General features: G+C 46.9%; 1 protein-coding gene across 3 annotated transcripts in view; it reads left to right on the forward strand.

The window, feature by feature from the left end:
* Window positions 1-23,366, forward strand: part of RIMS4 (regulating synaptic membrane exocytosis 4) — a 172,910-nt gene that overhangs the window by 68,351 nt on the left and 81,193 nt on the right. The window lies entirely within an intron of this gene.

Consider the following 23,366-nt stretch of genomic DNA (forward strand, 5'->3'; position numbering starts at 1 on the left):
CGGGAAGTGGGTACTGGAAAAAAAGGTTGGCAGGCAAATGAGCTGACACACATTTGCCCTAGAAGAAACCTTAGGCCTGAACCCTGGCAGAAATCTTAACTGAACACGGTCTTCAATGAAGGCAATGTAAGGAGCTTCCGATGAGAGTGCTTGAAGCTCCCCTACTCTTTTTGCCGAGGTGACAGCGAGGAGAAAAGATACCTTATAGGTTAGCCACTTTAGATCCACCTCCTCCAGGGGTTCGAATGGAGCAACACAAAGTGCCTTTAGGACCATGTTGAGGTCCCATTGGTGGACAGGAGCAGATACTGCTGGTCTCAGCCTAGTTGCCCCTTTGATAAAGGTGCTCACTAAAGGATCTTGAGACAACCGCCTCCCCAGATAGACGGACAGAGCGGCCACATGTACCTTCAGGGTAGAAGCTGCAAGCCCTCTGTCTAGGCCGTCCTGAAGGAAATCCAGGATCGCCCTCACAGGGGGATCGGAGGAGTCCACTTCATGATCCGTGCACCAGGCCTGGAAAATATTACCGACCCTACGGTAATTCTTATTGGTAGAGTTGGTCCTGGCGCTGGCTAAAGTCCTTAGGACGCCTTGAGACAGTCCTCTATTCCTTAATAGGGACTGGTCAACCTCCAGGCTGTCAGATTGAATCTCCTCAGATCGTGGTGTCTCAGCTCTCCTTGTGTCACCAGATCTGGGAGGGGGGAAGCCTCCAATACCTGCCTTGACTCATCCACATGAGCTGGGCAAACCAAGTCCTTTTCGGCCAGAACGGGATTATGGCAATTCCCGAGACTTGGTCCTGTCTGATTTTCATCAATACCTTGGGTATGATGGAAACTGGAGGGAAAATGTATATCAGCCTGAACCTCCATGGGATGGACAGGGCATCCACTGCCAAGGCATTGTCCTCCTGGTACAGAGAACAGAAGGTTTCCACCTTGGCGTTGAGTCGGGTTGCCATGAGGTCGACATCTGGAAGGCCCCATGCTTGGACAATCTGTTGGAATCTGTCTTGATTGAGAGACCATTTTCCTGATACAGGGATACCCCGACTCAACTGATCCGCTACTATGTTCAGGGAGCCCTTGATGTGAACAGCGGATAGGTGGGACAGATTCTTCTCTGCCCACGTGAAAATCAAGTTCGCCTCTCTCAGTAGGGCTGGAACCCTGGTGCCATCTTGCTTGTTCAAGTATACTACCGTCGTCATGTTGTCTGACCGGACCTTGACTGCCTTCCCTTCGAGAAAAGGGGCAAGGTACTTCAGCGCCAGATAGACTGCTTTTAGCTCCTTCAGGTTGGAGGTTCCTACCTCTGAATTCCTCCACAGACCCTGGACGGTCCCGCCGTCTAGGTGGGCTCCCCATCCCGTATGGGACGCATCTGTTGTCAACAGGGTCCAACGAGGTTGGACCGAGGACCTTCCGTCTTTCAGGTGTCTCCACCATCTGAGGGAAAGACGGGTACCGGGAGAAAGGCAGATCTTCCTGTGCAGTCCCCGTGGAGATCCGTTCCAGGCTCTCAACACCTCCATCTGAAGGGGACGCAAATGCCATGAAGCCCAAGGGACTGCCTTGGCTGAAGACGACATTAGGCCTAGGACCCGCATGGCGGTGCGGATGGTGACCCGCCGGGTCCTGAAAAGGCCCTGCACTGAAGCTTCTATTTTTGCTTGCCTTGGACGGGATAGGAAAATCTGCATGCTCTGGGAATCCAGAATAAACCCTAGGAATTTCTTCCGGGTGGATGGCACTATTTCTGACTTCTCCCAACCCAACTCCTGGAGGAAGGAGATGGCTATCCGGAGGTGGTGATGGAGAATTGAAGTAGACTGAGTTTTTATAAGCCAGTCGTCGAGGTAGGGAACCACGAAGAGGCCTTGCAGTCTGAGGGTGGCGGTAACTGGTGCAACCATCTTGGTGAATACGTACGGGGCTGACGATATGCCGAATGGCAGAGCAGTAAACTGTAGGTGCTCTCTGTGACTAGCCATAAGAACGGCTATGCATAGATACTTCTTGTGTGGCGGGAAGATGGGGATATGGAAGTAGGCATCCTTCAGGTCCAGGGTGACCATGACCTCGTCGCGCAATAGAAAGTTGGTTACTGAGTCTATGGACTCCATCTAGAATGGCTTTCCCTTTATGAAAAGGTTGAGGAACCGAAGATCTATAATCATCCGCCACCCTCCTGTGGACTTTGGAACCAGGAATACGGGTGAATAAACTCCTTATCCCACTTCTGAGGGAGGGACCCTTTCCAGTTCCCCCTTTGCGAAATATTCTGCCACGGAAGCCTCCAGGCAGACCTGTTGTAGAGCTGGTAAAACCCGTGTAGTGATGAACCGGTCCACAGGAGGGTGTGAGAACTCTATTGCGTACCCCCGCTGAACGACTTGAAGGACCCATGGATCCAAAATGTGAAGATGCCACGCCACGGAAAAATTTGGAAAGGCGCCCTCCTACGGGAGAGCTGGACACAGAGAGAGCGAAGCCTCCTCAAAACCCCTTCTTCTTAGGGTCTTCCTTGGGGACCCCTCGCCCCGCCCCTTTGGGCGGTATCTGGGGCGTCTCTGGTTACCTTGCTGAGGCCTGTATTGGGATGTAGAGTCTCGACCCCTAGAAGGGGAAAGCCTTCTTCCTCTGGTCGCTTGTGGTAGCGACCTGCCTTTACCTTCAGCCAGCCCCTCCATCAGGTCGTCCAGCCCCTGGCCAAAAACCTTCCCTGGTTGAAAGGGGAGGGAGCATAAAGAAAATTTGGAGGTGACATCAGCCCGCCAAGGATTGAGCCACAAGGGCCTCCTGGCAGCGGTATTCAGAGCCATGGCCTTGGAAGCCAGTTTCACCTGCTGTCTTGCCGACTCTCTCAGGAAATCTGTAGCGAGACGGAATTCCCCCATGGACGCCAGGATGACGTCCCTGTTGGCCCCGGAGTCAATGTCCCGCTCCAGACGGTCCAATCAGGCTTGAAGCTTATCAGCTACTTCTGTGGAGGCGATGCCCACTGCCATCTGGGCTGAAGCAGACGAATATGCCTTCTTGAGTGTTGAATCCACTCTCCTATCGAGCAAATCTTGGAGGTTTGACCCGTCATCGATAGGCACGACAGTGCGACGGGAGAGCTTTGAGATGGCCAAATCCACCTTGGGCGGAGGACCCCAGCGATCCAGCTGGGAGGAATCAATTGGATATACTGCTTTGAAAGCCCTGGTGGTGACATAAGCTTCCTCCGGCTGCTTCCACTCTTGTTCCATTAAACTGGCCATGGAGGCGTCCACTTGAAAAACCCTCCGCTTTTCAGAGGTGGACGCAGAGGCTTCCCCCTCGCCAATCTGGTCCCACGACCAGATGGCCTTCAGCAGCTTGTTAGTCTTCTCACAATGAAAAAATGGGTCTGCTGGAACAGGAGGACTGGTCGTCCGATGATATGGACTCATCCTCCACCTGGAGGCACTCCAGGGAGGGCAGCGAAACAGAATGCCTCTCACGCACTGTTTCTTGGTGAGCTGAGCTAGTGATGTACGGATATCCTTTAAGGAATCATCCTGCAAAAACAAGGATACTTAGAAGCCAGAGGGGACCCTACCCCTTTTAGCGGCTAACGTACTCACCATGTACTCCTTGACCCATGCTACCATATCACTGGTAACGGGTTCCTCCCGCAGAGGTCCCCTGCATTGCTGGCAGCGTGACCAGTCATAGCCTAGAGGCAAAAAATGACATTCAGGATACTCCCACCATTGGGAGAATTAGCAGACGAAAGAGACTGCACTTACTATCAGGTAGTAGAACGTCACATTCAATACAAGCCAGATGTCTCCTTTTGAAGACTTCTTCCGTCTCACTTGATCCCCGGGAGGGGTGGAAGACGAAGACATGACAAAGAACTAGCTTTCAGTGATACCTAAGCATAGGATACGGAACATAAAGGAGTACATTCAAGGAACCATATAGGGAGACTCACCCAGCTTCAGTCAGACAACTTACCAAACTTCTGTCGAGTTTGCACTAGAACAAGTGTAGTTGAAGCAGTAACACGAGCCACAACACGGAACCGGCTAGCGGATTAAACTAGCAGGCAATGAGGGAAGCAGCCATGCCCCTGTTTACAGCCCTGTATCCAGAAAGGGGCGTGGCTTAACAAAAAAATATGTGAGCTCTGTTCCTTGCCCTCCTGAGAGCACTCTCAGGCCTTATGAGTTGCTCCCTCCCTAGCCAACAGACCCTTGGCACATACCTTGCCTCTATAGCCGCACTGCACCGCTGTCTGCGTGGTCACCTCTATGAGCGCCCGGCCGGGAACCTCCTAGACAGAGAAGATTCCACGAAAACGGAAGTTCCCCTTCCTGGAGCCGTGCGTACACGCCAGCGGTGCGCGGCTCCACAAAGCCCAAACAAGACTGAACTGCCGGGGATACATGAGGCAAACATTGTGGGAGGGAGGCAGGGATATATGAAGAGATAAAGGAGCCTTTAAACTTACCCCTCTTCTCCCTGCAGGACTGACACAGAAGTCCAGCAGGCCAGAGTGCTTCACTGAAGATGATTTGAACAGGTGAGAACCTGCAACTTACAACTTCTTCCTTCTTTCTCTTTAGGAGGACACAGAGTCCTCTCCACCTGTCCGATCCTTTACACAGGACAGAAAAAAACACACAGGGGGGAGGTATCTGTGCCCTCTTAAAGGGAACGAGCCATGTGAAATTAATACATGGCTAATTAAAACTCCGCCTGTCCTACCAGCACACAGGGGCACGAAATACCCCACATTGTGCCGCTGGTAAGGACGACAGGGAATTGCCTTATCCTTTGATTTCTACTCAGTTTCCCTGTGTTTGTTTCCTAGTGTAAGGTACCTTCCCATATTGGTTTGGGGGAATCCTTTCCCACATGTTTCCTGTGTGCTGCTTGTGTTGTTAGTCAGCGCACACCCTTGTCAGTCCCTGTCAGTAGCAGCTTCACTTGTTCGTTAGGGGTGACCCCCTTTTAGTCTCCAGTCCCTAGAGATCTTATAGGGCATTCCTTCTCCCACTTCCCTCTAGGCCTACGGTATCAGTGAGAGAGGAGCCGTCGGGGTCAGGCTTAGCCTGAGTACAGCCGACCTACACCCGTGAGGCAGGGACCGGGATAGCTAGTGGGAGTAGTGCAGGGCGAGATTCCCCACTGCTATCCCTTAGCCCCGTTGCAGCTACCTGGACTGACATAACAATACACTCAGCCGGTAAAAAAAAAAAAAAAAAGGTTCGTTTGCATTATGACGGACCTGAAACAGTTGTACCAGGCGGTGCAGCAGATTTCCACTGAGATGGAGGGGATCAAGCTACGAGTGGATGCCATCCAAGCTTCTGACGTATCTCAGTTACAGCAGTTGGCTCAACACACAGCCTCTCAGGTGGAGGGCATACAGAGGCAGGTGAGTAGCGCCCCTGTGGGTCGGCCTCTGGAGCCAAAAGTCAGCTTACCTGAACCCTTCCGAGGTAAGAGGTCAGATTTTTTCCGATTTCAAAAGGACTGTCTTTTGTATTTCTGGCTACGGCCGTTTTCCTCCGGTTCTGAGGTACAGAGAGTTGGGATTATTATTACTTTATTGAGAGATGATCCCCTCATCTGGGCACATTCGTTACCAGCCGACTCAGCTTGCTTACTAACTGTAGAGGCGTTTTTCTCCACAATGGGGTTACTGTATGACGACCCAGACAGGGTACGCACGGCTGAGTATAACCTACGACGTGTGGTGCAAGGGGATCACGCTATAGAGAAATATTGCACAGAGTTTCGTAGGTGGGCAGCAGAAGTACACTGGAATGACCCCGCTCTACTTAGTCAGTTTGAGACAGGGCTCTCGGACCAGGTTAAAGACCATCTAGTTTCTCACCCTGTTCCGGGAGATCTAGATGAGGCCATGCAGCTGGCAATTAGAGTTGGACGGCGCCTCCGGGAGCGTGGAGACAAGAGTCCTGGGGGGCTTAGCCCTCCTCAATTCTCTGTTTTTAGAGAGGACCCGGGGGACCAACCCATGCAGATTGGGGCCACTGTGCGAAGTGCAAGACCCAAGAGTGAAGGGTCCCGCACAGTACGCTGTTTTGTGTGTGGAGGGATGGGACATGTAGCAAGGGTATGCCCCTCCAGAGAATGGTTCGCCAAGGAGAGTAATAACCCCAGGTCTATTGAGGGTAAAGGGAGAAAACCTACTAAGGAGGGAGGTGTGCATATTTCCTGTACTCAGACTGCCGGGTTGACCCTTGAAGGATGGGTAAATGGGCAGAAGTGCCGGATTTTGGTTGATTGTGGTTCGGCAGTCAACCTTATTGACTCAGAGTTTTGTGAGCAATTAAGGGTGAGTCCTTTGGTCTTGGAGTCTCAGATATCGGTGTGGGCTATTGATAAGACCCCTCTACAGCAAGCTGTCATCTCCAAACAGGTGGAGGGTTTGGAGTTTATTGTGGGTGGCCACAGGGAAGAGATTGACTTGTTCTTGTTGTCTAAGTTACCAGCACAAGTAGTTTTGGGGTGGCCCTGGCTGAAGCAGCATAACCCTATTATCAACTGGGAGACCGAGTCAGTAGTTTCTTGGGGGCAGGGGTGTAATGGTCGATGTCTGCCCATATCAGTTATGTCTTTGTCTATAGACAATTTGCCTCAAGAAATATGTGAGTTCAGGGAGGTCTTTGAGGAAAGGGCAGCCAAGACATTACCACCACATCGCACCTATGATTGCTCGATTAAATTTATACCTAATGCAGTGTTACCCAAGACAAGGTTGTACAATCTCACTATTCCGGAGAGGGAGGCGCTCAAAGAGTATATTGAGGGGAGTCTAGAGGTGGGGCATATTCGCCCATCTAAGTCCCCAGTAGCAGTGGGGTTTTTCTTTGTAAAGAAGAAAGATGGAGGGTTGCGCCCTTGTTTGGATTTTAGGGAGATTAACAAAATCACGGTGCGGAATCCCTATCCCATTCCATTGATCTCGGATCTATTCAGCCAGATTACGGGAGCCCGCTGGTTTAGTAAAATAGATTTACGTGGGGCGTATAACTTGCTGAGAATCAAGAAGGGGGATGAGTGGAAAACAGCGTTTAACACACCCCTAGGACACTTTGAGAATCTTGTGATGCCTTTCGGTCTAACCAATGCGCCTGCGTTTTTTCAGAATTTTATTAATGATGTACTAAGTGCCGTCATAGGGAGGGGGGTTGTGGTCTATCTGGACGATATACTCATTTACACCCCGGATTTGGAGACTCATTGGGAGAGAGTGAGAGAGGTTTTAGATCTCCTGAGGGTTAACCAATTAAGTGCTAAGCTGGAGAAATGTGTGTTCGCGGTCAATAAATTATGTTTCCTTGGCTATATCCTATCGGACAAGGGGTTCGAGATGGACCCTGAGAAGGTCAGGGCAGTCTTGGAGTGGCCGCGACCCGAGAACCTAAAGGCGGTCCAACGGTTCTTGGGGTTCTCCAACTATAATCGCCAGTTTATCAAGGGATTTTCTGAGGTTGTGAAACCTATCTCGGACTTGACTAAGAAGGGGGCTGACTGTGCTAAGTGGTCGCCAGAGGCGCTAGCTGCGTTTGAAGAACTGAAGAAGCGATTCTCGTCCGCTCCCATTTTGAGACAGCCGGATGAGAGGTTGGCCTTCCGAGTGGAGGTGGATGCCTCCTCAGTGGGGGTGGGAGCAGTACTTTCTCAGGAGTTCGAGGAGGGTACGCATCCCTGTGCCTTCTTTTCTAAGAAATTCTCTGCCTCTGAACGGAATTATGACATCGGAGATAGGGAACTACTAGCAATAAAACTAGCGTTCGAACATTGGCATCATTTCCTGGAGGGGGCCAGAAGGCCAGTCCAGGTATTTACTGACCACAAGAATTTGATTTATCTTGGGTCGGCGAAGAGATTAAATGCACGGCAGGCCAGATGGGCTCTATTTTTTGCACGGTTCCATTTTAACGTGACTTATGTGCCGGGTTCAAAGAATGTTAAGGCTGATGCTTTATCCCGGTATATGTCGACTGAGGAGGAACGAGAGGCGCCTGCCACTATTCTTGGGGATGGAGTGGTGGTAGCAGTATTGGGCGCGAAATTGGAGAAGGCCTTGATCGAAGCGCAACACGCTGCACCTTCCAAGATACCTAGAAACAAGCTTTTTGTCCCAACTACTCTCCGACAAAGTCTCCTGAGGGAGTGTCATGAGTCGGTTCTTGCTGGTCACCCGGGGGTTTCAGAGACCATGAGATTGGTGTCTAGGAATTTTTGGTGGCCAGGGTGGAGTAAGGAGGTCTTGCAGTTTGTTCAAAATTGTTCGGTCTGTGCAAGAGCCAAGGCGTCGCATACCCGTCCCCACGGTCTTCTACATCCATTGGAACCTCCTAAGGCACCTTGGACTCATCTGTCTATGGATTTCATCACGGGCCTTCCGGTGTCTAAGGGTTTCACGGTCATTTGGGTAGTCGTTGACCGCTTCACGAAAATGTGCCATTTGATCCCGTTTTCCAGGCTGCCATGTGCCAAGACACTATCTGAGGCGTTTATTAAAGAGATTGTAAGGTTGCATGGTCTTCCTGAGGAGATCGTTTCGGACAGGGGACCGCAATTTGTGGCTAAATTCTGGCGGGCTTTTTGCAGCAGGTTGGGAGTTACACTGTCGTTTTCCTCCGGGTTTCACCCAGAGTCTAACGGACAAACAGAGAGGAAGAATCAGGATATGGAACAGTTTTTGAGGTGTTTTGTTCGAGAGAACCAGAATAATTGGGCTGCCTTTCTCCCCCTGGCAGAATTTTCCCTAAACAACCATGATTCCAATGCCACAGGTACCACACCTTTTTTTTTGCTCCGGTGGTAGACATCCTGTTTTCGGAGTATTTTCTTCCATTTCTTCCCCAGTTCCGGAGGAGGAGCTATTTTCTAAAAAGCTGCAAGGGGTATGGTCCCGTATCCGAGAGAATCTGGTGCGGGCGTCGCACCAGGCTAAGGTCCAGGCGGATCGGAAGAGAGGAGAGTTGCAGTTCTTCCCTGGTGAGATGGTTTGGTTGTCCACCAAGAATATCAGGTTGAAGGTTCCTAGCAAGAAGCTGGGTCCCAGATTTGTGGGTCCTTTTAAGATCATCAAGATGGTAAATGAAGTGGCGGCGCAGCTGCAACTACCTAAAAGGTGGAAGATAAACCGGGTCTTCCATGTCTCCTTGTTAAAGAAGGCCAAGAAGGGAACGTCTCCAGTTAAGGTTCCACCAGTTTCTGAGTCCGGGGAGTATGAGATATCCCGAGTTCTGGATAGCAAATATGTTCGGGGGAAGCTATGGTATCTGGTGGCATGGAAGGGATACGGTCCTGAGGATAATTCTTGGGTCCTGGAGTCGGATGTGTCAGCTCCCAGACTCGTGGAGAAATTCCACAAGGAGTTCCCGAAGAAGGATGCTCCTAGAGAATCCGGAGTCTTCTCCTTGAGGGGAGGATCCTGTTAGGAGTATTTAGGTTCTTTAATTTCTATTTTTCTTACCTGGGGAGTTTTTGGCTGCGCAGTGTCTGGGGTGGCATCCTGGCGCTGCGGGGTTGTCCTGTCGTGAGTATTGGTGCACACCTTCTGACTTGCACGTGCGCACTGATGGTAGGCAGCTTTATCTCCTGGTTGATTAGTCTGTCCTCCCATTTGCACCTGGGAGGAGTGGTCTCTACTCTGTATTTAAACCCATGCCTCCCATGGTTCTGTGCTGAGTGTCGCTTTTACAGAGCTAGGCCTTAGCAGGAGGAGTAGGTGGTGTTCTGGGATAGAGGAAGTTCTGTGGTTGGTTTTTGGGAGGTTTGGGTGAACGAGTTGGTTTGTGTGTTTTCCCTTCTGTGTTCACCAATCCTCCCTCTGTGTATAATTGACTGTGTGAGTGAATTGCCTTATCCTTTGATTTCTACTCAGTTTCCCTGTGTTTGTTTCCTAGTGTATGGTTCCTTCCCATATTGGTTTGGGGGAATCCTTTCCCACATTTTTCCTGTGTGCTGCTTGTGTTGTTAGTCAGTGCACACCCTTGTCAGTCCCTGTCAGTAGCAGCTTCACTTGTTTGTTAGGGGTGACCCCCTTTAGTCTCCAGTCCCTAGAGGTCTTATAGGGCATTCCTTCTCCCACTTCCCTCTAGGCCTACGGTGTCAGTGAGAGAGGAGCTGTCGGGGTCAGGCTTAGCCTGAGTACAGCCGACCCACACCCGTGAGGCAGGGACCGGGATAGCTAGTGGGAGTAGTGCAGGGCGAGATTCCCCACTGCTATCCCTTAGCCCCGTTGCAGCTACCTGGACTGACATAACACTGCCTGCACGGAATATGCAGAGAGAAAAGTACTTCATGAACTACTTTCATCTCTGCATGACTCATGTGGACACTGCGTGGAAAACATTCGGACCCCATTATAGTCTATGGGGTCTGTGTGCTTTCATTCCTCACTGCTTGTCAATGCATTCGGTATTCCGTTCGGGGGGTCCCCATGCGGACTCTCACGAACGGAATACCGAATGCAGATGTGAAACCAGGACTAATGGATAGTTAGGAAAAAGAGCACCCATGACCACTTTGAGAGAGGATTTCCAGTGGTGTAGAGACTTATTTAGGGACTTCAGTGATAACATATTGGTAGGTTCTGTTCACACCAGTGCCATGACTATAATTTATAATAGATCACTAATAGAGTATGGCAAACCTGAGGAATACCAATGACTGAATTAGAGGGTTCATAAGGGTTTCGGCATATTCCTCTCAACTGCCATCGGATGATCTCAACACAAATGTGAACACAGCTTTAGCAATAATGTTATGATGTGGATAAAACTACAAAGCCAGCTCACCTCCCATGTCTCAGTACAAGTCTGCTTCAGTCCCTAAATGTCGCTATAATCCAAGGTATACAATAGGAAAAGAGACCAGCACTTGACACAACTAAAACGTCTCTTTATTACAGTACATTAGGATCATAAAAGTGACCTCTCCAAAAAAAGCCCTCCGCTTACATGTTCCAGACTTGTCAGTCCTTATCTATAGCCCATGCTAGCTATGAATAAGGACCAACTGGTCTGAAACACCTAAACAGAGCAATTTTTTGGTTTTCATGTCCCAGAATAAAGAAGAAACGTTTTAACTATACCCAGATGCTGGTCCATTTAGCTATTGGGAGCCTTAGTAGCATTGGCGCAGTGACCATGCTCCCAAATAAGTGGTCATCTGATAGGCACAATTATGCAAACAAAATTAGATTGTAATGTCTTCAATTAGGTTTCATTGTCTCACTTGGTTAAGTTTACTGGTTGAGCACCACGTGTAGGACATAAATAATTTATCATCTGTGTAAGATGACATTCATTTCCTATAGTCTGATCGGCATAATGTGATGCACATATCTCAGGCTACATTGCCACTACTACAGCTGCTGTTTCAATGGTTGCGGTATAAATGTGTGATCCTGTGCCACGTTGCTGATGGCCAGATGGTTTGCTGCTTATGCAATAAACAAATATACAGTAAGTACTTCCAGATTTTCAAAATAAGATCTGTGATTCTTGACAGGTTGCCCAGAATGTATGCATTTATTAGTGTCTGATGTGTGGAAAGACACAATGAAAGTCTCCCTTTATTAATGATGGACACAATTATCTAAATGAGCATCGTATCAGCTGCTGCTTTGTAACATACTGTAGGTCCAGAGCTGTATCACTGGCAGTTCTCAGAGAAGCCATACTGCGCTCATCGATAAGATCTATGTGCATACATCTGCTCTAAGGAACCTATATTACAACAATGTCTTACTCATTTCTCCAACCCAAGGCTGAGCTCTCACCATGTAATCCCAATTCGCTTTCTGAACATTTCTATGGAAATTTACAGGATTTCTGCCATTGGGGTCTAGGACTTCATATAGTCCTATAGGACTCAATAAGTAGCAATGCATTTATTTCATCAAGCCTTGACCTAAGTAATGAGATTTAAAGTGTATATGTTATTTCATTTGTCATTTCAGGATGAGCCATACACTATATCTGGTTAGTATATGACTTATATTTTGTACTGTTTACCAGTTTCCCCTTTTGCATGCTACATCTCTGAACTAGTGGATGGAGACTAGCTGTCATACACTGCACAAAGTGAGTAGTGTTTCTCCCTCAGTCAGAAGCAGCTTCAGGACAATGCAGGGATATCGAGAAGTACTGACTTGCAGTGATGTAAATAAAGCACTTTGGTTGTGATAGAAAGACCTCAATTAAGCTCCAGCATCAGTCTGAGCCTGGATTTCTTCTTTTATCTTCTGCATTTACTTCTCATTTCTCCAAACCACCATTCTCCATAGACTTCTACAAAAATAAGTTCTATTATGTAGAAGTACTATTCCTCTATGTAAAGTTTGTTTAAACAACAATTCCTATTAACAGTGCCTATTAAGAAAAAAAAAACGCAGTGGTAGCAGCCCCTAATGTCCCGGGCCCTGTGGCAACCACTACCCCTGCTACCCCGGTAGTTACTCCACTGGTACAAGGGGCTAGGCTCTTGAGACAGGGATGGTTTTGTAACGGAGTGAGAGGAGGGGGAGCTGAGTGAGAGGGAGTTAGTGTAGCAGCTACACATTGTACTCATAATACTACATTATATTTTGTACGTTTGGTGCATTTTTATGTTTGCATATATCAGCAATTTCCAACACATGAAACTCCCATAGCTTAGGAATCCATATCCAATAATTGCAAAGAATGAAGCGATTTTTCTTGGAGGTATTCATAAAACTCAAGCTCTGCATAATTGAAAAAAATAATATAAAGCAGCAATTAGAAAACACATCTGCTGTGTGGGAATGTTCTGTATGAGGAAACAGGATACAATTGAGGTTAATGTCCCCAGTATCTTCTGTAGGAGTGAATCCATCTGCAGCCTGTCACAGCAGGCCCGTGCCATCAAAGGAGAACCTATTCCTGCTCTATCTGGGTTATTGATAACTCCTTTCAGGAACGTAGGATGTTTGTAAACGTTTGTGGTCTACCAGAAATAGCTCTTTATGAGACTTTGGCTGGCAGAGAATCGATTGTGTTTTGCTTTCTTTTAGCTCAAAGACTTCTTGACAGATCATAAAAGTCTGCCTTTTAAGATGCCAGCATTGGGCATCAAAATCCCATCAGTGCCTTGTCAAGGCATAAAAACTCTACTTCTATCCCTCTTTGTCATTTATCATCAAGTACAGTACTAGAACCAGACTTTCTGCTATGCTAGGAGAGGACTCAATCAAGTTGTTAGATAGTCCAAGACACTCTATAGCTCCCTGTAGCACTGATTTTTACTACTAAGACCTCTATTATCTCCTGCCTGTACTACCCCATGTAGTTAGAGTGAATCCTCCCACTGCTATGACACTACCCATCCTACTTAAAGGGGTTGTCCAGGATAAACTGAGAATTAACCCCTAAAATAAACTCCCTCCCCCCACCTAATTTCTAATTTACAACAAATAAAAAAATCTATAAATACCCATATCCCTGGAGCAGTCATGTGACCACCTCAGAAACACTTTATGATAATTCACTGACGTTCCATTTCACTGCTTCCAAAACAGAATGCCTCCATTACTATTCACCCTCCCCTATCCTCATCAATACTTACCCAGCCTTCCTGTCTTCTAGTAGTGAGTGGAATAGGTTATCTAGGGAGACGGGGGTAGGTTGGCAGGGGCTAGTAATGGGCGAGATCGCTAGTCTTAGTGAGAAAGGTAGGGTAGAAGGCAGTGGCTTAACTAGGAATGGCGGGGCCCCATGGCGAACTTTTTACATGGGGCCCCCTCCCTGACCGACGCCCACCAAAGACCACTACCAACCCCCCCTCCCGCATTCCTGCGCTCTCTATTATTGCCCATAGTGGCCCCTGTACACACTGCTATGCCTCATAGTGGCCCTTTTGCACACTATTATGCCCCATAGTGGCCCCTACACACAGTATTATGCCCCATAGTGGCCCCTGCACACAGTATTATGCCCCATTGTGGACACCCATGAACAATTATTATACTCTGGGGCCTTTTCACACCCCAGAGTATAATAATTGGAGACAGAGAGGGGATACAAAGATAAAAAACAATGTTACTTACCTACCTCCTGCTCCACTACAGTCCTCAGTGGTGTCGGCCTTCTTCAATGACATCCGGGACGTCACATGACCCGGGACGTCACATGACCGGGACCTACGTCCTGGCTCATGTGACATCAGAGAGCGTCCACAAGTAGGCCCGAACCTGCCCGAAGCGCGGAAAGATGAGTAACATGGTTTTTTATGTTCTCTTACCTCCCCTGGACCTCCGATCATTATACTCGGGGGGTCTAAAAAGATCCCCCGAGTATAATAATGTGTTTGTGGGGTCCGTGGAGTCACTTACCAATCCTGCCCCCTGCCAGGATCAGTAAGTAAATAGGGCCTGTTACCCGCTGGAGTAGCTCCAGCGGGTAACGGCCTATTAAGAAAAAAAAAACGCAGCGGTAGCAGCCCCTAATGTCCCGGGCCCTGTGGCAACCACTACCCCTGCTACCCCGGTAGTTACTCCACTGGTACAAGGGGCTAGACTCTTGAGACAGGGATGGTTTTGTAACGGAGTGAGAGGAGGGGGAGCTGAGTGAGAGGGAGTTAGTGTAGCAGCTACACAAGAAGCTGCACAGCAGGAGGCTAACACCCTGTAAACAAAGGCAGAGAATGCAAGCAACTACTAGAGATACCCAGAAATCACTCCAAACACTGCTAAAGGTATATGGGTGTACTTATTAACCCTTTACTAGCACTAACAGACCTTTCAAAAAAAAAAAAAAAAAATTCTGCCCGGAAAACCCCTTTAAGCAGCAAGAGCAGTGTTTCCAGGGCTGAAGACCCACCCCCGTGCCTTTAGTTAATGTGGATACTGCTGTGATCAGGTCATGTGATCTTGATCATATGATGCTCCAATAGTAATACATATGATTTTTTTCTTGTTACAGTACAGGCCACTGCAGTTGGGCAGCTTTAGAGGAATACGGGTATTTGTGATTATACTTTCCTAGAACACATTGGATAATTTTGTTGTCACTCCTTATGCAGGTTGTCTTGTAGTCTTAGGTATAAATAGTTTATACCAAAAGAGGTTGAATGAGTGGTACAAGGGGTGATCCTTTATTTCTGTGTAATTCCATTATTTCTGTGCTGTCACATCAATGCATTATTTCCGAAACCTGAAAGGTAACATTTTATTATCAGTTGTGAGTTTTTTGTTCAAGTTATTTATCCCTGTGATATGGTATAATGTGGATTCGAGTATAAAGACAGATTCATCAAGCTTGGGGATTATTCAGTTTGATAAAAAGACGTATTGGGGGTGGCCAAATTACATTGTACAAATACTGTATATGAATGATCTCTCTATACCACAGCTTGTAACTGTGACAACGGCATATCCGCCATGTCTAGAGAAAAAAAAGGGTTTTCCAAAGTTGTAAAAGTGGTGACACTATGGAACTCACTGCCATATGATGTGGTGATTCCTTATAACATATACAAGTTCAACACGCGCCTGAATGCCTTTTATGAAAGTAAGGATATCATAGATTATGGGAGCTAGACATTTTTGTGATAGGATTTTGATCCAGGGACTTTTTTCCTCTGATGGGGCAATTGGCATCAATTGCGTGAGGATTTTTACCTTTTCCTGATCAACTTGATGTATAGTTATCTACTATATTACTATGTCAGTGTCCATCACAGTTTATGTAATTGTTGAGCTGCAATGTCTTTGTGTAGGTTATGACATCATTATAAGCATTATCCCTGTTTATTCAAGAAACCAAAATATTCCAACACCTTTCATATTCTGAACTTGCTGCTGAAGGTGGTCATGATGGAGTTGGAACCCCATGGTGCCTTGTTATAACTATAGGTGGGCGAACCGACTGACTCAAATATTCCCAATTATTTGAAACTTTTCCAAACAAAACTAATCCTGAGAGGTCCATCCATCTCTAATTACCCGCGCCTATAGACTTACGTTTGTTTTTTTGTTTCAAATATTAGCAAATTATTCTCACATTCAGGTTTTATTGGTGCAGTTTTTGCAGCCAAAATGAAAAGTGGATTTTTATTTATTTATTTATTTTTTAAATTGGATTATCATGTATAGGTGTAATATGCAATACCTGTAACAAACAGCTTGTTGTTAATGGCTGGTGAGGCAACGTTTCCAGTGACTTCATTTGCGCCCTTTCTCTGTACGTGATGCCTCTTGTCATACGTAGCAATTAAAACTTTAAGCCAGTTCTGTAGCCTCGCAGTGGAGTGTATCCAAATATCATGGATAAATTAGGCGTATTTTCCTAGAGCCCATCTGTCAGTATTTCATATGAACATTTACTACGAAGCCAGGAGTGCTGGTATTAAGTGACTCAGTGTCACACACAGGGCAGCTGAAAATGCAACAAATCCCGAGCTCCCTGGCTTCCACCAGCTTGCTGTCAATCGCCCCAATATTGTCTGAAACTATTGGAGTACTGTTGTCACAGAGGTCCCTGCCCTTAGATCGGCGAGGTCACTGTCTGTATAGTATGATTATAACATCTCTGCCTGTTCGGGTCTCTGCGCCACCCTCTGCTCGCATGCTGCGGCGCAGGAGGCGTGTGCAGTTTGATAATTTGCTTAGAGTTTTTAGTTGCACTGTGTGAACACAGCTCTAGTTCTGTAATTGAATTTGCACTAAGTGGTTAAATCTTGTCTTGCCCTGTGATTGCGAGCCTGCCTTCCTGTCATGTCCAGGGCGGATGGATTTAGTCTTGGCTCACATTCACACTGGTGCCTGTTATTGCCTCATGCTTGCTGGCTTCTCTTGCTGTTAATTTACTTGTATTCTTATCCTTGGCCTCTGGCTTTCCCTACTGACTATTCTTTTGGACATTGATTTGGCACTGCATTGCTCGACTGTTACCGAACCCTGGCTAGCTGACCTCCCATTGTTGTTGTTTGTCGTGTCTGCGTTTTGTGTGTCACATATATAGGAAGGGATTTTCTTCAAGTTGCTGCCTATTATGTAGGATAGGACCTGGCAATAGGAAGGGACAGTGGGGGCTTCAGCTTAGGGCTCACTGTCCCTTGTGCCCCTTTCTCCAGGGTTCTCCAGCAGCATCTGGGGAATTGTCATCTAGCAATTCCCTAACAATGATGCAGTGTTTCTCTGAATAAGGATTGTAACATAAAGGCTTTAAGCATTTTTAATTTAAAGGACAACTAAATCATATAAAAATACATTGACATAAATTATGTACAATGTGCATTAGTGTCATATATACTGTCTGCATAAGCAAGTTGTCATAATATTCAACTGCAGAAGCAAGATATATATTACATTAGCTATACCCGCGACTTCGTCCGCGGCCCCCTCACCCATTGCGTGCCCCACCTGCAGTGCTGCCTCGGCCTCCACCTTTGCCTTGTGGGCACAGTGGGCCCGTCCAACACCAGTGCGCCCATGGACCTCACCTTGCACCCTCCGGGCCCCTTCACCTCTTCTAGCCCCTGGCCCCCCCAAACTTTTTTCCCTACCAGCTCCTCCATTCCCTCGCTCCCTCCCTCCGACCCCGGGTCACCTCACCCCCCCCCCCTTCCCACACCACCCCGGGCCCCCTGCCCCCCCTACATACCCACCCCACCCTGTGCCCCATTTTTGCCCTCCCTAAACAACATCCCCACCCTAACCTGCGACCCCAGGCTCACCCCACCCCGGGCTCCCTGTGTGCCGAGGTTACCAGGGTGCAGAGGGTTGGCAGACTGTGCTGCGCAGCTGCTGCAGCCATGCACGGCACACGGCACAGGTAATTGCGGGAGTTCGTCACAGTTACTTCTACCCCTTCCGCACCTCTGGGGCCCCGGCGGACTCACCAGTCCACGCCGCACGCCAGGCTACAGTGATGCCGGCATGTGCGGCTCTTGGCTGCTGGCATGCAGGACGCCATGTTCTTCATGTCAGTGTGTGGCCGGATTTTAGTTCTATAGCTCCGCCCCCAAAGTGGCCTGGTCCAATCGGAGCCCCGCGCCTGACATGGTGACGTCAGCTCAGGTCCTGCAGCCTACACGGACCGTGAATTTGGTGCTCGGGGTCGGCAAACCTGGCTATATACGGGGATTGTGAGGTGCCTATGTTCTTTTCCGGGTGGCATTCTAGGTATGTGTGAAATTTTATTGAAATCCGTTCGGGCGTTGCAGCATGATAGTGGAACAAACATCCAAACGTCCAAACTTTCACATTTAATAATAATATTAGTAAGGATAAGGATATATGTCAAAGCAGTTTTGTATATTTCTATTCACCGAGATAACACTTTTCTCTAAAAAGGGGTTTCCTGACCTCAGGATAGGCCATTGACATCTGAATGGTATGGGACTGACCTGGCACCTGCACTGATCAGCTATTGGGATTGCTACCAGTCCCAGTACTATACAGTGTGTGGAGCTGGAAGCAGAGGGCTCTGTGCGTTGTATAATGGCCATACAATGTTAATGCATCTCAGCTCTCCTTGAAGTGAATGGGAGCAGAGCTCCAGGAACATGGCACAGCCACTATACAATGTACAGATGCTTCCAATTTTGGACATTGGGCCTGACAGCAGTCTGTAATAGCCTAGAGGTGCAGGGGCCAGATGTTGCCCCCCTCCCTCACTGATCACATTTTGATGGCCTATTCTGAGTCTTCGACTACTGCCGCGGCTCTACATTTATTTCAGTGATCGCTAGCTGTGACTTTCAGCATAAAAGTACAAAACACAATAAATAACAAAGAAAAAAAAGAAGCTATAAGCGTAGCATACATCTCCACACTACATGTACAATAACCTGTGTGTTCAGGGGCAAACTGGTTTCCCATTTCACCTTTCTACTACAGTCACACTCTGTCCATTAGTAACTTCCAGAACCCAGGGGCTGCTAGAACAGCAGATCTGTACAGGGTCCGGTTGTGGGACTCCAACAGATCATATGCTGACAACCTATCCCATGGAGAAATCATCAGAAACCCCTTTAAATTTACATATGAATTTGTAGACATTAGATTAAGAATTGAAAAGATTTCTGTTTTACATTCTAACTACTAATGAGAAAGTTCTCTTAGATTATAATTTTCAATTACTAAGAACAAGGATTGTCACCGAGGTGAACTTAAAGCAAGATGTCAGCCCCATTTTTCATGTGCATTAAATCTATATATAACCATGTGGTACTTCTTATATTTCCCTGTTGACAGAATAAATCAGAGCATGAAATGATACTGTCTCCGTGGCTGAGTTATTGCACCCATTAAATATCTCTGTGCTTTCATCTAGAGACAAGTATTAAACTATCAAAATGAAAGGGCTGAAGCATGTAGCGGTGATCACTGCATAGCGTTGTATGGCGTAAGGAGAAATACCTTCTAATTGTTAACAATGTTCTGTCAGGTAGATAAACCAAGGATCTTAAAGGTCCCTGCACCAAGGATCACAACCCAGGCCACATCCGCCCTCACCTGTGGAGTGCTTGAAAAGTGACAACCATGATCCATAAATGTTATCTAAGTGGTTTTCACTTACCTTCCCCTATACAGCAGCAGTGATGGGACATTGAGTTCTTCTAATCCAGGTACATGGAAGGAGAACAAGAAACCAAACATCAGCCTAACTCATTGGAATGGACAGTTGTGCTTAGAATAGCTGATGGAAGACCAAAGGATTGAGCAGCAAGATGAATGGCTGTGACACATGGTAAATTACAGAATGCCAGACCTAAATAGAAATAGGACATATTCTGGGCATAAATTGTTCAGAAACTCAGAAGTTTCTTGTGTCGCTTATGTAAGGCAGTATTCATCACAAGTTTGCATTCACATTCGAGATTTTCCTTCATTTCCATGTTTCTGGTTTATTTTTCTCTTGGTCATTTAGTTATGTAATACCCAATTGGAATCTGAGCCGTCTGAACAGGAGCTAAGACTGTGAGAGGAGTCTCAAGACTGCAGAAGAGATCTATAAGTGTTTGTTCATCGTGTTTTTATATTTGCTGTATTTGTGTTAGGAAATTGCTAGGACAGCAATATCCCAGTAGCTGCTGGAAACCCTGGAGAAAGGGACACAAGAGACAGTGAGCCCTGGTCTGAAACCCCCCACTGTCCCTTCCTGCTTGCCGGTCCAATCCTAGCAGACCCTTCCTAAATACGTGACACACAAAACACGGATAAGACAAACAACAACAAGGGAGGTCAGCTAGCCAGGGGTTAGTAAAGCAATGCAGTGTCAAAATCGATATCCAAAAGAGTAGTCAATAGGGAAAGCCAGAGGTCAAGAGTTAGGGCCCCTTCACACGGCGTATACGCTCACTGCTTTGGAGCATGTAAACGTTCCGTAGCAGCGGCGTCTAAAGCACTTCCCATTGTTTTCTATGGGAGCCCGCAGACGCGCGCTCCCCATAGAAATGAATGGAAAAAGCAGCCCATTCATTTCTATGGCGAGCGCGCGTATGCCGGCTCCCATAGAAATCAATGCGATCTGCTTTTAGACGCCACTGCTACGGAACGTTTACACGCTCCAAAGCAGTGAGCGTATACGCCGTGTGAAGGGGCCCTTAGAGTACAAGAAAAAACAGCAAGAGAAAAGCCAGCACGCACGAGGCAATAGCAAGCACCAATGTCAATGAGAGCCAAGAATAAATAGGGAGGAAGAACCTGCCCTGGAGTTGATAGGCGGATAGGCTGTCAATCACAGGGCAAGGCTAAACTTATTAGTGGAGCGGAGGGAAAAGAAGGTGAAGGCAGATGGGTGTGGTGGATTATCAATTACAGAACGAAAAATACTAAGCAAAGGATCAAACTGGATACGCCTCCTGCGCCGCAGTGTGAGAGCGGAGGGTGGCACAGAGACCAGAACAGGCAGAGACGTTACAATTTATTAGGGTTATTAGATTTTAGGTTTAGTCCTAGATTAAGATCTTGGGCTTTGTGGTAGTCATACACAATCGATAGAACAAGGTTAATGGTTGAGCAGCCTTTGAATGAATGATCATCTTATAGACACCATCCATATTGAGTGTTACCGTTCAGAATCGCTACCCATGGCACCTGGCAAAGGAAGAACAATCTTTATGGGAATCTTTCATAGAAAGATCACTAGTGGATGAAAATTATTACATACTGAACTTCTTTCCAGGCGATGATACTCTGTCAATGGTTGGATGAAACAGTTGTTCATTATTAAATTTAGTTGAATTAATCCATTTCATTCTTACAATAGTTGTATCATATACAATATGATGGGTGACACAAATGTAGAACCCTGTCTCTTATTGACATGCCCTGCTGGGTATTCTATATCATACAAGTATTATATATCTATTTAAGTTGTATCCCATGAAGTACAGTATGTACCAGTGACTGGAGATATTACTCTGATCTACCTTCGCCTCCACAAGCAGCAGTCCCATTCAGATTTCACAAGTAGAAAATGCGTTGCATCCTTTTTTTAATCTTCAGGTTTTTTTTTTAATCCAATTCATGCATATTTTAACTCAGAGTGAAAGGATTTTTTCCCCAACTTGGTTATAAATAGCTGGAGATGACATAACTGGGGCATGGTGTAGCGGTCCCTAGACACAGAGAGCCTTAGTGCATTTCTCTGTTTATTCGCGTTTGGTCTGTGCTGGCTTACTTTAACAAAGCTATTACACTTCTTCCTCTGTTTATTGATCCTTTTCCCTTTAGTGTTTGATATAAATCCGCATGTAAGATCAGCACTTGCACTTAATAGCATGTACCCTCTTGTTCGCTTCTTCGGTGTGTTCATGACTAAAAGGTGAGAACGGCAATGCGAAAATGAGAAGAACAAAAATTATTCTTATATATGTCTAGATCAAGACTGCAATTATCATAAAGGCAAACTAGGGATATATCCCGCAGTACAGATAGTACAGATAATTTGGGCTTGTTTCATCATCTTCTAATAGTCTATGATAACCTCTTCAAGACCTTAAGATCTTGTGAAGAGTGTGTGGCAAATAAACATAGGCTGCCCTGCCCTAGGCAGAAGATAAGAACACCCCCGATCAGAGGCGCAACTTGAAACTTGTGTAAAATCTGAAATGGGGCACCTACCTATCTTGTACCTTTTAGAATAGTGGTATATATTATGTGGCAGAGGGACCTATGAGGCCCTCTCAGGGTCCAAGGTCCGATAACCAACTGCTACTTCTGCACCCCCTATAGCTACACCCTTACCCCTGATGGGTACCTATATTTTGCACATGAGTTACAGAGTGCTATAGAAAAATCTGGTTTCTAATGTTTGGTATGATTGACCGTATTTTCATGACCGGAATAATGAAGTTCTTCTAAATGTTCTTACAACAAGCATAGGATGGAGTCATTTGGGGTTATGTAGTAAGTACATCTCTGTGACTTTAGATACTGTGTACATAATGTGATTTGGGATGTTGGGTTGGTTATTGTCTAAAGGACTCCAAAATTTATTAAAGGAAAGTCATCCAAACCTCTGTGGAACCAGTCAAACTTGAGTGAGGACATCCTAACTTTCTCAGTGGATCCTAAATTTCAACTTCCAATTCTTTTATTCTTCCAGAGATTAGCCACCACCAGAGGTGTCTAATAGTGACTTACTCCTCTCTTCCTCTTGAAGACACAGAAATGCTTGGATGGGTCGATGTGTATGTTGGAATTGGTGGGAATGGCTGTCAACAAACAGCTATTGAAGGTGTTTGGACACCTTAAAAATCTGTAATGACTTTTTGCTTGACTTTATACACCAAGACTGTCCATAAATACCATATGGGTGTTGAGGACTAAGATGGTACCATGTTTACCCGAAAATAAGACAGTGTCTTATATTAAATTCTGGTCCTAAAGATATGACATGTCTTATTTTCGGGGGATGTCTTATATGCTTGCTGTAAGGAGCGGCTGGAGCGGGGGACAATGTCCCCTTAGCGGAGCGCCGGCATGACTGCTGGTTGTAGATAGTGCAGGAGGTTAGGGGAGGGGGGGGAGGTATGCTACTTACTGTATCTTCCCACATCTTCGTAGCAGCACTGGTGCTGCTGTTGGTCGCGGCGGTGGAAGCGGTGGGCGGGGCTTAGTGAGGCTTCCAGCGGTTGCGCCGGAGAGCCTCACGTCGCGGGCATTGCAGCTGGCTGAACACTGTGTGCGGTGCTCCATGTGCACAGGAAAGCCAGCTACTGCCTCTGCTGTGATACTGTACGTTGTATCCACTGTTCCTGCTGCTGCAGGATGAGCTCGGAGATTGCACTCCTCGCCACATACAATGTTTACCATAGTATGCACAGCGGGCATCTCCCAACTCGTCTTACAGCAGCAGGAACAGT

This window comes from Leptodactylus fuscus, chromosome 6, assembly GCF_031893055.1.
Source record: "Leptodactylus fuscus isolate aLepFus1 chromosome 6, aLepFus1.hap2, whole genome shotgun sequence".
In the NCBI taxonomy this organism is placed as follows: domain Eukaryota; kingdom Metazoa; phylum Chordata; class Amphibia; order Anura; family Leptodactylidae; genus Leptodactylus; species Leptodactylus fuscus.